At 43.2% G+C, this 17471-nt stretch overlaps 1 protein-coding gene across 5 annotated transcripts in view; it reads right to left on the bottom strand.

Annotated features, from left to right (window-relative positions):
- Nucleotides 1–17471, bottom strand: part of LOC130273722 (cadherin-6-like) — a 445459-nt gene that overhangs the window by 308329 nt on the left and 119659 nt on the right. The window contains exon 1 of one of the 5 annotated variants that reach the window (XM_056520969.1): nt 10996–11109. The exons of the other annotated variants lie outside the window; for them this stretch is intronic. The gene's annotated coding sequence lies outside the window, so the exon portion shown is untranslated. Of the gene's footprint in view, nt 1–10995; nt 11110–17471 lie in introns of those variants that run through there. 5 annotated transcript variants of the gene reach the window in all.

The raw sequence follows: 17471 nt of genomic DNA, 5'->3' as shown, positions 1-17471 counted from the left end.
ATGTGGAAATGTCCGAATTATAAAAATATATCATTAGTTAAACTGCACAGGCAATGCCGTACGCGCAACAAAATTCCAAAGTCAAGATAGTGTATATCCTTTTTATATCCTACTCTGGACAGTTCCTAAAATGGACAGAGGTGTCAGCAGAGATTAAAAAATTCACAAATCTGTTTAACTTTCTGGCACCTGTTGATTAAAAAAAAAAAAAAAATTCCAGTGGAGTACCCCTTTAAAGCAATACAACTTGAGACTACCGCAGAAAAGGGGAAGATGGCAAAAAAAATCTGCTTTAGGATAGGCAACCAAATGTGCTCTAAGTAAAATACTGTAGTTCTGTCAGAGCTGGTGGGGAAGCTCCCTCCTCCATAGACTTATATTGCTTGTCTTGCTGACAGATGACAAAGCTAATTTTTAGAGATTTTATGACAATAGAAAGAAGCATTTTTCTGTTCTAAAAAGATATATTACAAAGTTTCTAATATTCCCTTGTACTATTAATCTATGGAAATTACAGCGCCTATTTAAATTGTTCCTCTCATTCAACAAACTTAGTATAAATTAACATTACTAGCAAGTATGAGACATTGTAAGGGTATGTTTACATCATATGGGTCCGCTGCTGATCAGTTGCGGAAAATCAGCTGCAGCTCCATATCTTGTTAGCATAGCATATGGGTGCTTTTACATAGGACTGAAGTGCTGTAGAAAAGTTGCAGATTTTCCCAATGAACTTTAATAGGGAAGTCAGAATGTAATCTGTAATAGGTAATAGGGAAGTAAAAATGTAATCTTTAATAGGAAATTCTAAAAATCTGCAGCACTTAAATCCTGTGTGAACATACCCTCAAGGTACCTTCGCACATGCATATTTTCCTATAGATTTTCTGAAGCTGATTTTGCTAGCCATTGAAGTAAATGCGTAGCAAATTAGTTGCAGAAAATATGCAGCTAAATCTGCAGCAAAATATGCATGTGTGCAAAAACTCTACTTTTGTACATCTTATAAGAAAACATCTTGAGCAGCCAAAGGTGCTATGAGTTAATTAATAGATGAGTTTACATGCTGTCCATAGAAGTTGAAGACAGAAATAGCAGAAAGAAGAGAGAACACTCTGAAGCTGCTTAAGGATCTAGTATAATATCTGTCCCAGTGCTTAATTAACAGCTTACACTGCTCCACATTGCTCTATAATGTCCTTCAAGCTGTTTCTGATGGTGAGCTATAGATATATAGGGGTGTAGGGTCCCTGTTTTAGTGTGTATACGGGCAGCAAGGTTGTTCCTAAGCTCTAGGACACCTGGATGTAGTATTATTCTTGGTTCCCTTGGTGGGCGTGGCTATCTTATTTACTTCTGCCTGCTTTACAATAATTATTTTTCATAGATGCTCATTTATATGGCAATAACTATGCCATTTCATCTAGACCCCTTTTTGAAATCAGAGTACTTTTACAATAATTGAAATTTATTTTTTCAATATAATACAATAAAAACAGCATAATAAGGAATATGTGAGGTTTTAAAATCAAATTTTTTTTAACTACTGGCTTGCCAACAAAAATGTAAATATAAATATATATATATATATATATATATATATATATATTATCCTCTGTTTAGGTGATACAGGCCTACAGGGGTGGGAAAAGACAGTCTCTCCTATAACACTTTACTGATTGTTTATGTCAATCAGTGTAAGCAGGAGGAGGAGGATCTGCTCCTCCCGGCAACTCCTCTACCTCTCATCCACTTGATGGAGAGAGGAGGAGGTTCTGTGTAGAAAGCATTAACTAACTTTGAAGCAAGTACAGGAGCTGCACTCACTTCAGAGCAATGAGTTTCAGAAACTGCCAGTCATTTAGATGTCATGATAAATGCCAACCACGGTGTCTAAAGTGAAAGGCAAAATAGCTCAGTGGAGCTCCTCGTATACCCGTGCTATTAGCTTAGTGGAGCTTCTGATACCCCCATGACCTGATCGTAGGGTTCAATAAAATGGCTAGTCTCCTGCCGCTGATTGCTGAGCCTGCTAAGCAAGGCAGTATCAATGGATCACCGATCTCACTAAATGCAATCTAACCATTGCATATAAAAGTCCCCAATGGGGACCTAAAAAGTGTAAAATAAATAATAAAAAATAAATAAAATCATCCTTATCCCCCCCCCCAAAAAAAAGAATAAAAAGTAATTAAAAAGGCCCATCAAAACAAAAATGGTACCAATAAAAACAAGATAAAATTAGCTTGCATACATCCCCCTATAGGAAAAAATAAAAAAAACAATAGGCATCAGAAAAGGGCAATTTTATGCATACCAATTTTGCTAAAAAAAAAAGAGAAGAAGTGTATGGTAAAATGAAATGTGCCATTACAAAGTAAATTTGGTGATGCAAAAAAATAAGCATTCATATGGGTCTGTAGGTGGGAAAAAAATAAGAGTTATGCCTCTTAGAAGGCAAGGATGAAAAAACAAAAACGCAATAATGAAAATTGGCTGTGTCCTTAAGGCCAAAATGGGCCATGTCCTTAACTCCTTGGGGACGGAGGGCGTATGCATACGCCCTCGCGTCTCGTCACTTAAGGACGGAGGGCGTATCCATATGCCCTCGGCATTTCTGATCACTGCCGCTCGCCGGGCGGTGATCGGACCGGGATGACTGCTGATATCTATCAGCAGGCATCCCGTGGCAATGCCTAGGGGGGTCCTGGGACCCCCCATGTGGGCGATCACTGCAAATCGCTGGTCAATTCAGACCAGCGATTTGCCCGCGATCCGGGCCATTCGGGTCACTGGTGATACGATCGCCCAAAAAATAGAGAGACAGCTCCGACCATCCTAAAAGATAGGAGCGAGGTGGCAGTGTTGCCACCCCCTCCTATCCTTTGCCATTGGTCGGTCAGGCTGATCACCAATGGCTGGAGGGGGCGGGGGGTTAGGGTTCATTTCCCCCGCTCTGGCCACCGATCGGAAGTCGGTACAGAGCTGGGGAACACGGGCGGCGAGGGGGGAACATGGCCCGACTTACCTGGACCGGCGGAGACGGCGTCCCGGAGCAGAGGCGGCAGCAGGAGGAGCGGCGGCTGGAAAGTGCAGCGGAGAAGGCTGCAGTGAAGATCGCGGTAAGTGATCTTCACTGTGGCCTTCTAAAAGCTGCAAAACTACAACTCCTAGCATGCCCACACAGCCAAAGGCTGTCTGGGCATGCTGGGAGTTGTAGTTTTGCAACATCTGGAGGGTCACAGTTTGGAGACCACTGTATAGTGGTCTCTAAACTGTGGTCCTGCAGATGTGGCAAAACTACAACTTTCAGCGTGCACTGACTGTCTGGGCATGCTGGGAGTTGTAGTTTTGCAACATCTGAAGAGGCACAGTTTGGAGACCACTATAAGGTGGTCTCTAAACTGTAGCCCTCCAGATGTTGCAAAACTACAATTCCCAGCATGGCCAGAGAGTCAGGGATGCTGGGCATGTAGTTCTGCAATATCTGGCCCTTCATACATTGCAGAACTACAACTCCCGCATGCCTGGACAGTCTGGGCATGCTTGGAGTTGGAGTTTTGCAACATCTGGAGGGCTACAGTTTGGAGACCACTGCTTAGCGGTCTCCAAACTGTTGTTCCCCAGTTGTTGCATAACTACAACTCCTAGCATGCCCAGACTGTCCAGGCATGCTGGGAGTTGTAGTTCTGCAACATCTGAAGGGCCAGATATTGCAGAACTACACGCCCAGCATCCCTGACTGTCTGGCCATGCTGGGAATTGTAGTTTTGCAACAGCTGTAGGCATACTGGTTGGGAAACACTGTGCAAGAGTCTGTTTCCTAACTCAGTGATTCCAACCTGTGTGCCTCCAGCTGTTGCATAATTACAACTCTCAGAATGCAATGACAGGCCATACATGCTGGGAGTTGTAGTTTTGTAACAGCTGGAGGCACATTGGTTGGAATCACCGAGCTAGAGTCTGTTTTCTAACTCAGTGGTTCCCCACCAGTGTGCCTACAGCTGTTGTAAAACTACAACAGTGTGAATGTACCCTGTACAGTGGGTTTCCTTCTACAAGTTTGAGCTGCAGCAAATTTTCCGCCGCAGCTCAAACTCCCAGCGGAAAACTTACTGTGTGAATGTACTGTGTGAAAACTTACTGTGTGAAAACCCCGCCTGTATGAATGTACCCTAAAAACACTACACTACACTACCAAATAATAAAAAGTAAAACACTACATATACACCCCTTACACGCCCCCCCCAAATAAAAATGAAAAAAAGTCACATATGGCAGTGTTTCCTAAAGGGAGCCTCCAGCTGTTGCAAAACCACAACTCCCAGTATTGACGGACAGCCATAGACTGTCCTGGCAGGCTGGGAGCCTTGCAACAGCTGGAGGCTCTCTGTTTGGGAAACACTGCTGTAGGGTTTTACTGTAGGTAACCGGGTCCGTCCCTATTGCAAATTCCTTATTTAGGCCTCAAATGCGCATGGTGCTCTCTCTCTCTCTCACTTCAGAGCCATGTTGCATTTCAAGGCAACAGTTAAGGGCCACATATGGGGTATTTCTGTACTCGGGAGAAATTGCACTACAAATTTTGGGGTGATTTTTCTCCTTTTACCCCTTATAAAAAGGTAAAGTTGGGGGCTACACCAGCATGTTAGTGTAAAAAAAAAAAAAAAAATGTTTACACTAACATGCTGGTGTTGCCCCATACTTTTCATTTTCACAAGAGGTAAAAGGAGAAAATGACACCCAAAATTTGAAACACAATTTCTTCTGAGTACGGAAATACCCCATAGGTGTACGTAAAATGCTCTGCGGACGAACTACATGGCTCAGAAGTGAGAGAGTGCCATGTACATTTGAGGCCTAAATTGGTGATTTGCACAGGGGTGGCTGATCGTTACATTGGTTCTGACATGAACGCAAAAAACAAACACCCACATGTGAGCCCATTTTGGAAACTACACCCCTCATGGAACGTAACAAGGGGTATAGTGAGCCTTAACACCCTTCAGGTCTTTGACAAATTTTCGCTAACGCTGGACATGAAAATTAAAAAAAAATTTTTTTTTCCCTGAAATGCTGGCGTTACCCCAAATTTTTCATTTTCGCAAGGGGTAATAGGAAAAAAGCCCCCCAAAATTTGTAACCCCATTTCTTCTGAGTATATAAATACCCCATATGAGGAAGTAAAGTGCTCTGCGGGCAAACTACAATGCTCAGAAGAGAAGGAGCGCCATTGGGCTTTTTGAGAGAGAATTAGGCTGGAATTGAAGGCTATGTGTGTTTACAAAGCCCCCATGGTTCCAGAACAGTGGACCCCCTCCACATGTGACCCCATTTTGGAAACTACACACCTCACAGAATGTAACAATGGGTACAGTGAGCATTTACACCCCACAGGTGTCTGACAGATTATTTGAACAGTCGTCCGTAAAAATGAAAAATGTAATTTTTCATTTGCACAGCCCACTGTTCCAAAGATCTGTCAAATGCCAGTGGGGTATAAATGCTCATTGCACCCCTTATTAAATTCTGTGAGGGGTGTAGTTTCCAAAATAGTATGCCATGTGTTTTTTTTTTGTACTGTTCTGGCATCATGGGGGCTTCCTAAATGCGACATGGCCCCAAAAACCATTTCAGCAAAATTCGCTCTCCAAAAGCCCAATGTTGTTCCTTCCCTTCTGAGCCCTCTAGTGCACCCACAGAGCACTTTACATACACATATGAGGTATTTCCTTACTCGAGAGAAATGGGGTTACAAATTTTGTGGGTGCATTTTCTCCTATTACTCCTTGTGAAAATGAAAAGTTTTGAGTAACACCAGCATTTCAGTGTTAAAAATCTAATTTTTCATTTTCACGTCCCACTTTAACGAAAGTTCATCAATCACCTGTGGGGTGTTAAGGCTCACTGTACCCCTTGTTACGTGCCTTGAGGGGTGTGGTTTCCAAAATAGTATGCCATGTTGGTATTTTGTGCTGTTCTGGCACCATAGGGGCTTCCTAAATGCCACAAGCCCCCCCCCCCAAATAAAAACCATTTCAGCAAAATTTGCTTTCCTAAAGTCAAAATGTGACTCCTCTTCTGAGCATTGAATTTTTCATTTACATATCCGACTTTAACGAAAAGTCATCAAACACAAGTGGGGTGTTAAGGCTCACTGGACCCCTTGTTACGTGCCTTGAGGGGTGTAGTTTCCAAAATAGTATGCCAAGTGTTTGTTTGTTTTTTTGCTGTTCTGGCACATAGGGGCTTCCTAAATGTGACATGCCCCTCAAAAACCATTTCAGAAAATGTCACTCTCCAAAATCCCATTGTTGCTCCTTCCCTTCTGTGCCCTCTACTGTGCCCTCCGAACACTTGACATCCACATATGAGGTATTTCCTTACTCGAGAGAAATTGGGTTACAAATTTTGGGAGGCTTTTTCTCCTATTAACCCTTGTAAAAATTCAAAAACTGGGTCTACAAGAACATGCGAGTGTAAAAAATGAAGATTTTGAATTTTCTCCTTCACTTTGCTGCTATTCCTGTGAAACACCTAAAGGGTTAACAAACTTTCTGAATGTCATTTTGAATACTTTGAGGGGTGCAGTTTTTATAATGGGGTAATTTATGGGGTATTTCTATTATGAAGGCCCTTCAAATCCACTTCAAAACTGAACTGGTCCCTGAAAAATTCCGATTTAGAAAATTTTGAAAAAAATTGGAAAATTGCTGCTGAACTTTGAAGCCCTTTGATGTCTTCCAAAAGTAAAAACATGTCAACTTTATGATGCAAACATTAAGTAGACATATTGTATTTGTGAATCAATATATCATTTATTTGGAATGTCTGTTTTCCTTACAAGCAGAGAGCTTCAAAGTTCGAAAAATGCTAAATTTTCTATTTTTTCATCAAATTTTGGAATTTTAAAGTATCGACACAAATTTACCACTAACATAAAGTAGAATATGTCACGAAAAAACAGTCTCAGAATCAGAATGAAAAGGTAAAAGCATCCCAGAGTTATTAATGCTTAAAGTGACAGTGGTCAGAATTGCAAAAAATACTCCCGTCCCTAGGGTTATAATGGGCTCCGTCCCCAAGGAGTTAAGTAGAAGTAAATACATGTCCACCTGAATAGTTGCAGCGCTCTGTATCTAGTAATAACAGCACTTGGCACCCCCATCTCCTCAGCTTCCTTGGGGCTTGGGTCTGCTCTTGCAGAAAGAAGAATGTCTGCGCAGACCACCAAGTAGTCTGTCCTGTTGGTGGGGACTACATTGTAATACAGCTGAATTGTATTCAGCACAATTGTGCTGCCTTTTTTGTTAATGGACTATAATGTAACCAGAGAGAATTTTTTACAAGCTCATTATTTTGCACTAGTTAAGGGATGGTACATTTATTGTATTGGATATGTGTAAAATGTGATTAGGAACACTTTTATGTTGAAAAACAACAATGAAATTATGCTCTTAATTCAATGAGATTATAACATTTTACTAATACTTACATGGATGCTGATATTGGCCTACCCAGGCAAACTACTGTTATGCATCGGTGAAAAAAACAATACAGCCACATTTAAAGCTACAACTTTTGTTACTGGAATAAGCTGATAAAACAGTTAGATGGCAACACATTTACTTAAATATGTTTAAGAATTACAAGTACAGAATCAGGAATCAACACACAAATCCCTATTACAAAAATTATTTACCAGATGGTAGAGAAATAAAATTGTTAGGCTCCAAGCTATTTTATCAAAATAGGGTCAATTAATGAAGTAGAAGAGAACTGTCTCTATTAGTACTGATAATAATGTGCTAAACTCTCATTTCTCACTGTGTCCTGCTTCACACTGTTACAATACAAACTATGTTATTTGTAAATTGTCCTTGGCATTCAAATCTTTTAAGTAATTTTACTAAAATTATTGACATTTCATAAGAGAAAAAGGTTACTTCTGAAAGCCTGCCTTCAGCTCACCATGGGGAGCAGCACTCACAGACCTTCACAGAAACATTATGAGAAGGAACATCTTGGCCCTGACTTGTTGGCATATGCACATTAGTAATAATTGGAGTGCTGGGATATTTCAATATTTTCAAACAAGCCTTTTAATTAGCAACAAACAAACCCGTATTTCTTAATGTTTCTCAGCAATAAACCTGGCCTGAGATAGCTTGCATTACTCTTTCAGAGGGCTGTTATGCAGGGTACCAAAAAACAAACATTTTCATTTAGTGAACCTTCACAAGGTATCCAGAGGACAACTTCAGATCAACTTCCAACAGGCTCATCTCACATTCTGTCCTTTCTACAGGGAACACATGAGAAGCTCTACACTCTGAAATACTGGCCATACTTTCAGCTTCAATATTGATATTGATTCACAAGTCTTTTCCATAAAGTAGGTAGACGGTGTATAACGGTATTTTCACCCCCCACCCCAATCATGTGACCCACGCGCGGTGTTCGGCTTCCCCCCCCTCCAAATCATGTGACCCGCCAGCACTGTTCTGCTCCCCCCCAATTAATGATCAGCCCAGCGGGGTACTACTCACAGATGTCACCTTCAAGCACTGCCCTCCTCCTCTTTGTTGGGGGCCGCCGGCGATGGAACTCACTGTACTCCAATGGTCTCCAACCTGCGGACCTCTAGTCGTTGCAAAACTACAACTCCCAGCATGCCGCTGTCCGGGCATGCTGGGAGTTGTAGTTTTGCAACAGCTGGAGTGGAGGTCCACAGGTTGGAGACCACTGCTGTACGCTGTATACCTATGCCTGGGCAGCAAAAGATACAGAAAATAAACTTTAACTTACCTACGTCGGCCACACGCTGTTCCTTGGGACTGGAACATTGGACAGCCGTCAGCCTATCACCGACCGCAGTGATGTCCCGCCCCGGCCTGTGATAGGCTGGGCGCACTGTCATGTAACAAGCCGGTCAGAGCTCCTTACATGACAGTGGGCTCAGCCTATCACTGGCCGGGGCGGAACATCGCTCCGGCCGGTGATAGGCTGACGGCTGTCTGGCATTCCCGTCCCCAGCGTGTGGCCGACGTAGGTGAGTTACAGTTTATTTTCTTTATCTTTTGCAGCCCGGGCATAGGAATACAGCGTACAGCAGTGGTCTCAAACCTGCAGATCTCCAGCTGTTGCAAAACTACAATTCCCAGCATGCCCGGACAGCCAAAATCTGCAGGTCTGCAGGTTGAAGACCACTGGCATACAGTATAGAGTTCCAGCGCCCGGTGACCCCCAACAAAGAGGAGGAGAGCAGTGCTTGCGGGTGACATGTGAGTAGTACCCTGCTCGGCTGATCATTAATTGGGGGGGGGGGGGGGGGAGCAGAACAGTGCTGGCGGGTAACATAGGATTAGTTCCCCGATGTGGGGACAGCGCTGTGCTGTGCTGATAATACATTCCCGAGGGGGAGGGGCCACACCGGTATTGCGGTATGGGGGAAAATTCATATTGTGCCACCCAAAAAATGTGGTATTCGGTAAGAACTGGTAAACTGCCCAGCCCTAGGTAGACTATTACATATTTAGAAAATGCTCTATGTTTAGAAAAGGTTTCCCATACAGCATACATGTCCAGTAACTATAGTGAAATATAAATACAATTTTGACATGACTTTTTAGCTTTATAGTTATACAGAGCGGAATTGTTTGAATTGGAAACTAGCTGTGAGGCAATACACTTAAGTATAATAGGGTATAAAAGTATTATAACCACATTTACAAGCAAGAGTACCAGATTACTTGGTTTAAGGCAGAACTTCAGAAGCAGAAGCCCTGCTAAACCATGCACTTCATCCAGAGACATTTGGTAGAATGAACACAATATAAGTACTTCAACTAAATGTTACTGAAATATTGTTATCTCCACAAGATCTTTAGATATCTTCACAAAGCTATAGAGGTGTCAGCTGCATTGTTTTATGGTATTCTGGTAAAGAATAATTGCTAAGTTGAGAACCTTGGTTAAACCTACACTCTTGAAGTAGGGGTAGAATAAGAGTTGTTCCCTAGCACAAATCCATTACCAGTTTCTTAGATGTTAAGATCAACAGAGCAGGCTAGTAACTAGAAACTTTTACTATTTGCAGCTTAAAAGAGGCCACTTTACAACAGCCCATTTTGCAGCATATTGAGCACTCTTCAGGTGCTTGTGTCTGCGACTTAAAGGGGTACTCCACTGGAAAACATTTTTTGACTCCTCTGTCCATATCAGGAACTGTCCAGAGCAGGACAGTTCCTAAAATGGACAGAGGTGTCAGCAGAGAGCGCTGTGGTCAGACAGAAAGGAAATTTAAAAAGAAAATAACTTCCTGTGGAGCATATAACAGCTGAGTACTGGAAGGATTAATATTTTTAAATAGAAGTAATTTAAAAATCTGTTTAACTTTATGGCACCAGTTTATTTAGAAAAAAATGTTTTCCAGTGGATTACCCCTTTAAGCTGTGATAAATGGCAGCCTGTTTTCTGGTAAAAGGTTTGCACTTTAAAAGCAACACAAAGACTAAATCACTGAACCTAAAAAAAAGTTTTAAACCTAACACTTTCCTGTTTCTTGTTCTCTAAGAGCTCATAAAGCAATCTGTTTCAAAAAAGGCATCTTTCACAATTTGACAAAATTGAAAAATGTCAGCAGAACACTATTTATTGCAACACCAAAATTTTTAATCATCCTATAAATGTAACCACAATGAACACCAAATTCAATTTTATTAAAAAAAGTATTACTTTTCATTCTTATGCATATGAAACCATACAAAGATAGAACACCCAACAGACAAAACTCCATACCAATCAGATGGGGTTTATACTTTAAGATGTAGAGTCACAATTCACAGTATGAATTTTAAGTATATAGCCCTTAGGCACAAATGCAAGAATGAATTCCAAAGGCTGACATTAGTATTTATATAAGCACACATTCTCCAAATCCTAGCCCTTACACTACACATACAGTTATATATGGAGAAAACATATACAACATACCTGGTTTTGACATGACTCAAGACACATGGAAGTTCCCCCTGAAAAAAACCACGGGAACTTCCAATTTTCTCCATATATTAATGTATGTGTTAGGGCAGCGCTCTTGGTGATCACCTGGCAAAAAATGGATACTTGTCAATGCCAAACAGCAGAAGAGGAGCAGATCCAGAAATCATATCAAAAAGTTTTTATTTTTGTATAGAGAAACCCACTCTTGATTAGGTCACTATGACCTCAGTAAGACTCAGTAATAAGAAGCCACAGAAGCCTCAGTAATGGGTGTCATATTTAAGCGTTATGGTAATTTGAAGAAAGTTTTGATGAGTTGTCCAAAAAATAAAAGTTTAGATCACATTGGGCCTCAGTCCTGAGATCCACTGTGATCATGAGTTGCAGCCAGGTGACGTACAAGGCAACACATGCCTCATTTCCCAATTGTCACTCAAACCTGACACTCACATAGACTCTAATACAGTGAATCACAGTCAGCCCGAGCAACCGTCAGGGTTTGAAGAGCTCTTCTGCGTACTTCGTAGGGTCATAACTCGTGATCAGGACTGAGACCCGGTGGACTCTGAACTTTTGGCATGTCTGGACAACATGTCAAACATTTTTATATGTGACAGTAACATTTTAAGACGTTTGCGTTTACCATATATTGTAGATTTTACTCTGAAGATTTTATGTTGCGGATTTAATGCTTTCTTCAACTATATATATATTTATATTGATTTACACTGGATAAAATCTGCAGCATAAAATCTGCACAGTATACATTATATGTGAACATACCCTACATGTCCTACATAAATAGTTGTTGCGCTGATCATATTGTTGCCCATAAAAACCACACTTCTGCTCAGTACTGATCACCATACACTCATTTGAAGGCCATAAAACCAAAGCCTAGCACTAGATTAGCATTCTCTTTCTGAAGTATGCATAAACTTTAACAACAGAGACTGCAATGCCTTATTATTACTATTTTCTCACTTTGTTCTGTAAATCTAAAAAGGAACAGAGAGTGAGACAGCTTGCATGCATGGAAGTTAGATCTGCCGAAAATAACGAGCAATTGAAAAACCACATTTAATTAAATGATTGAAGATAACTACATCAACATGTTGTGCTTTGACCCACAACAACATAAAAGTATCAATCTAAATTAGGCCCCAATGAATAATAATGGGTGTTTTTAACTCGCACTAATGTCTGGCTCGACTTGATTTGGTAGAGTTCTTCAGAATGACTTCTCTGATCATTCTCACACAAGACAACACACTTTCCATTCATTAACTCACCTCATGTTCCTGATTGTCACAACTTCAACTTAAATATGCACAGAGACTGAATCCTGTAAGTATTCTACACTGCTACGGAAATTAGAATGCACAGGGAAATCACTTGGCTCTTCAAAATGAATATAAATAAGTAAATACAACAAAGAAAGCATTACTGTAGTGACATATCCTCTACTGTTACAGATGTGTTTAACAAACATTAATGGAAAAGCTCGAGAAGACAATATATGTCCTTTTTATTGAATAATGCACACTATGTTTTCTATCTATCTATCTTTCTATCTACCCATTTACCTACTGTATATATGTGTCTGTCACATAAGCTTGAATGTGCTTTTCTATTATACCGGTGATTAGAGATGAGCACATTTTTAAAAAATTTGGTTTGGTCCAAGTTTATTTTTGGCTAATTTGTATTAAAAACGGCTATTTCTGGCCTACAGAGAGCCACAGTATGGGTGTAGAACACTTTGCCTTGTTGTAAAACGCATAGGGTGAATGCTGGGTTAGTGAAATAATACTGTTATTCAGTATCACATGCAGATTAGAGGCTTCGCTATTAGAATCACTGTTGCAGAGTGGAACAATGACAGTGCCTGGAGGTGGCATCAGTATGAGGAGACCATATAGCGGCTGAATGACACAGTGTGGAGGTGTTGGCAGTATGAGGAGACCATATAGTGGCTGAATGACACAGCGTGGAGGTGGCGGGAGCATCAGGAGACCATATAGTGCCTGAATGACACAGCGTGGAGGTGGCGGCAGCAAGACCAGACCATACAGTAGCTGAATGATACAGCCTGGAGTTGGCAGCAACATGAGGAGACCATATAGTGACTGAATGACACAGCCTGGAGTTGGCGGCAGCATGAGGAGACCATATAGTGGCTGAATGACACAGCCTGGAGTTGGCGGCAGCATGAGGAGACCATATTGTGGCTGAATGACACAGCCTGGAGTTGCCAGCAACATATGGAGACCAAATAGTGACTGAATGCCACAGCCTGGAGTTGGCAGCAGCATGGGGAGACCAAATTGTGGCTGAATGACACAGCCTGGAGTTGGTGGCAGAATGAGGAGATCATATAGTGGCTGAATGAGATAGCCTTGAGTTGGTGCAAGCATGAAGAGACCATATAGTGGCTGAATGGCAGCCTGGAGTTGGCGGCAGCATGAGGAGACCATATAGTGGCTGAATGACACAGCCTGGAGGTGGCAGCAGGATGAGGAGAATATATGCTGGCAGAATGAGACAGTCTGGAACTGGCATCATCGTGATGAGAATATATGGTGGCAGTATGAGACAGCCTGGAGGTGGCATCCGCAGCATCAGGAGTCCTGAAAGTGACCCGGTGACATAGTGGGGCGGTGGGTGGCCAAACCAGTACCAGGTGACGAAGGTGCATGAAAAAAGGGGAACTTGGCATCAGTTGTGTGGCATCAGACGGGTGGCAGGATCAGAATTGTAGCTGAGGCAGGTAGGCAGAAGAAAATGAAATGGTCTCTTTTCTAAAAGTGTTAGTGTGCACAAGTAAGTCTTGAGGAAATGCATTACGTAAAACGTAACTTTTAATAATATGCTTAGGATAAAATATATGTACCCCAAATTTTTTTGAAATCAAACAAAAGGAAAGGTGTGCAAAAAACACCATGTGCCACCTACACCACCAAGCAATGATGTGATACAAAGACCTCTAAAAGGTGGAAGGGAACAACATTTGATTCATTGTAACCGGTGGGGGTAAAAACTATGAATTCCCTTCTTGGCAAGTGTTAATCCCCCCACCCCTTCCGGCCCCACACAGGATATTTCCTCCTATTTTCACCTAAAAACCCTGTGAAATGGCAGTGTTTGTAGGGTGAGTAACACTTGCCAAGTAGGGAAATATTAATGCAAAATTAGGGCCTTACAGGGGAATTTTTTTTTTATCCCAACCAGTTAAAATAGACCATACATTGTTCCCCTCCACCTTTTAGAGGTCTTTGCATCACATCAGTACTTGGTGGGGTAGGTGGCACATGATTTTTTTTGCACTCCTTTCCTTGTGTTTGATTTAAAAAAAAATTGGGGTACATATATTTTATCCTAAGAAAAGTTATATTTTAGCTAATGCATATCCTCAATACTTACTTGTGGTCTGATGCTGAGGAATGTCTGTAACTGGGGAGCAGCACCTTAAATTTGTTTTGCACTATCCTTATTTGTGAAGTGTTGGTGTGGCACCATGGTCAATCTACTCTGATGAATCAGGCATTGGTGGGTGGAAATCCTGGCTGATCCATGCCTGATTCATCTTCAAAAATGTCAGTCTCTCCACATTTTTCACGGACAGACGAGTTCTCCTTGGGGTTACTATGGCCCTCACCGCACTAAACACCCGTTCTTTTGGTACACTACTGGCCGGGCAGGACAGCTTTTCCAGGGCAAACTCTGCTAGTTGCAGCCACAAATTAAGTTTGGCTTCCCAGAAGTCCAGCGGATCTTCAAGGTGTGTTGGCATGGTCATGACAAGGTATGCCACCACCTTCTGGTTCAGGTCCTGCTCCAGGTCTACCTGCTGCTGATGAGTTGCTTCACTATGCGGTTGAAAAAAGCTACTCATCAGCGACTGTAGACTCAGGCTGCTGCTGATGGAGCTGGTACTGCTCCTGCCACCCCCCCCTCCCCAGCAGCCATGGCAGTGGAAGGTGAGCACAGAGGGCACCCCAAGTCAGAACTGTGAGAGGATGGACGATGGTGCAGATAGGCATCGGCCAACTGACTACGTAGGATGTCTCTCTAGTAGGTCAGTTTGTCCTCCCTCAGTGGGTGTAAAAAAGGCCCCCATTTTATGCCAGTAGCGAGGGTCCAATAAGGTGGAGAGCCAGAAGTCATCCCACTGCCGAATGGTCACAATTCGACGGTCACTACGCAAGCAAGTGAGCATGCATTGTGCCATTTGTGCATGTGACTCGGAGCGACTCCCTGCCACCATCTCCACTGCATATTGCTAGTGTGTCTGGGTCCTCTGTCTCGCCTTCCTCATAACCCTCTAGCTCCTCTAGCTGCTCCTGCTCCTCCTCTCCTGTCAGATGACTAGAAAACCTCCCATCTCACGAAACCTAAACTGTGCTCCACTGTTCCCCTCCTCCTCCTTTTCCAGTTCAGCCCCCACAGGGCTCATCTGGCCGTGAGATATTTGCACCATATCTCCAGTGCCCTGACCAGCCATTGTTTCCAACACATGTTGTAGTAGATGAAGCAGTGTAATGACGTAGTTCATCCCGTAATCCTGGTGACTGACTAATAATGTGGCTTCCTCAAAGGACCTGAGCAAACGACAGGTGTCACGTATGAGCTGCCACTGGTTGACATTGAAGTTACACAGGGGAGTCCCCCTATCCGCTTGGATCATACACAAATCAGTGAAGTCTTTTCTCTGTTTGTATAGCCGGTCCAACATACGGAGGGTGGAAATCCAATGTATGAAAATGTCGCATATCAGACTATGTTGGGGATACATTTCTGACGCTGCAGCACAAGGAAGGTGTGCTTTGCGGTGTACGAGTGGCTGAAGTGCATGCAAAGTTTCCTTCCCATTGTTATGTATTACAGATGGGGGAACACTTCAGGAACCGCTTGACAACCAGATTAAACATGTGTGCCATGCAGGGCGCATGTCTCAGGCTTCCTTGTCGCAGCGCAGAGAAGATGTTCTTCCCGTTGTCGGTCACCATAGTTCCCATTTACAGTTTTTGTGTAATAAGCCATAATTCGATTTCTTGATGAATGACTTTTAGCAGTTTCTCCCCTGTGTGACTCTGTTCGCCAAGGAAAACAATGTGAAGAACAGCGTGACACCGCAGTGCGCTGCACACATGGTATGCTGGAGGGGCATTGAGACTTGTCCAGGCAGTGGAGGCTGAAGACACGGTGGAGACGTAAGCGGCGTGACCTGTCCAAGTTGCTGTTGTGGCTGTGCAGGAACCACATTTACCCAGTGGGCAGTAAAGGACATGTATTGTCCCTGACCATAGTTACATCTCCACATGTTGGCGCTGCTGTGAACTTTGATACAAACCGACTGGCTCAAGGACTGGCCCACCTTCTGTTCCACAAAATTGTGCATGAAGGGCTGGTACTGCCTTTTTCGCAAAGAAATGATGGCTTGGCACTCTCCACCTCGGCTCGAGGTTCCATCAGTTCTCTGAAAGGTGCAGAGTCCAGCACTTAAAAAGGGAGGGACTGCAGCACCAGCAACTTGGACAGGAGCACATTCAGCTTCTGTGCCGTTGGATCAGTGCATGCATACTGTTGTCTCTTGGACATGGCTTCACCAACAGATTGCTTGCGGAATAACTGACTCGAAGTAGGTGGAGCAGGAGCATCTGGAGCGATAGAAGATGGGTATGACTCACAGCTCCCTTCGGCTGAGGTGGTGGAGCCTTGGCTGGCTGAAACAGGGAGCGGCGTGCCAGTGGGTGATACAGCAGGCTGGACCACAACATCGGAGCCACGGTTCCCCCAGGCCGCTTTATGGTGACGCTGCATATGCTGACGCAGGGCCATGGTGCCAACATCGGGACCCTGGCCACGCTTCACCTTCTGCTGACACATCTTGTATGTGGTCAGGTTAACATCCTCCGGATGCTTGATGAAAAACTGCCACACCGCCAAGTAGCTGATTTTCCCACCAACAGTCCGCACTGATGGACTGCTACTTCCGCCGACTTCAGGAACCCCTGTTTCACTACCTCCTGGGAAGGTAGGCTGCCGCGAAGCAGGTGGTCTACCCCGGGTACGTTTGGCTCCAGACTTTCCACTTCTGCCACCATGCTGACTGCCAACCATGCTATCACCTTGCTGGCTCAGCTGCTGCCTCACGGGCAACCTGCAACCTACTTCTCCTGATGATGATGCCCCTTCTGCACCCGGCTCCCAAGTGCAACCGGCTTCATCATCATCGAGTTGTGTCTGCACGTCACTGATGTCCTCCTCAGGTTCCTCAACAGTGTCAGCTTCAGGAGCCTGAACGCTCGCAACACCACCTCCCACACCACTCTCCTCCTCACTACTTGCCCGCCTAGAGGAGGAAGAGGCGGATGTCTCCTCCATGTCTTGGCTGGGCAGTAGCTGCTGACTGTCCTCTAGTATATTGTCCTCACTAAATAGTGGAGCTGAACCCACAGCATAAG

This window comes from Hyla sarda, chromosome 5 (genome assembly GCF_029499605.1).
Source record: "Hyla sarda isolate aHylSar1 chromosome 5, aHylSar1.hap1, whole genome shotgun sequence".
Taxonomy (NCBI): Eukaryota; Metazoa; Chordata; class Amphibia; order Anura; family Hylidae; genus Hyla; species Hyla sarda.
This window is presented reverse-complemented; position numbering and strand designations above follow the sequence as displayed.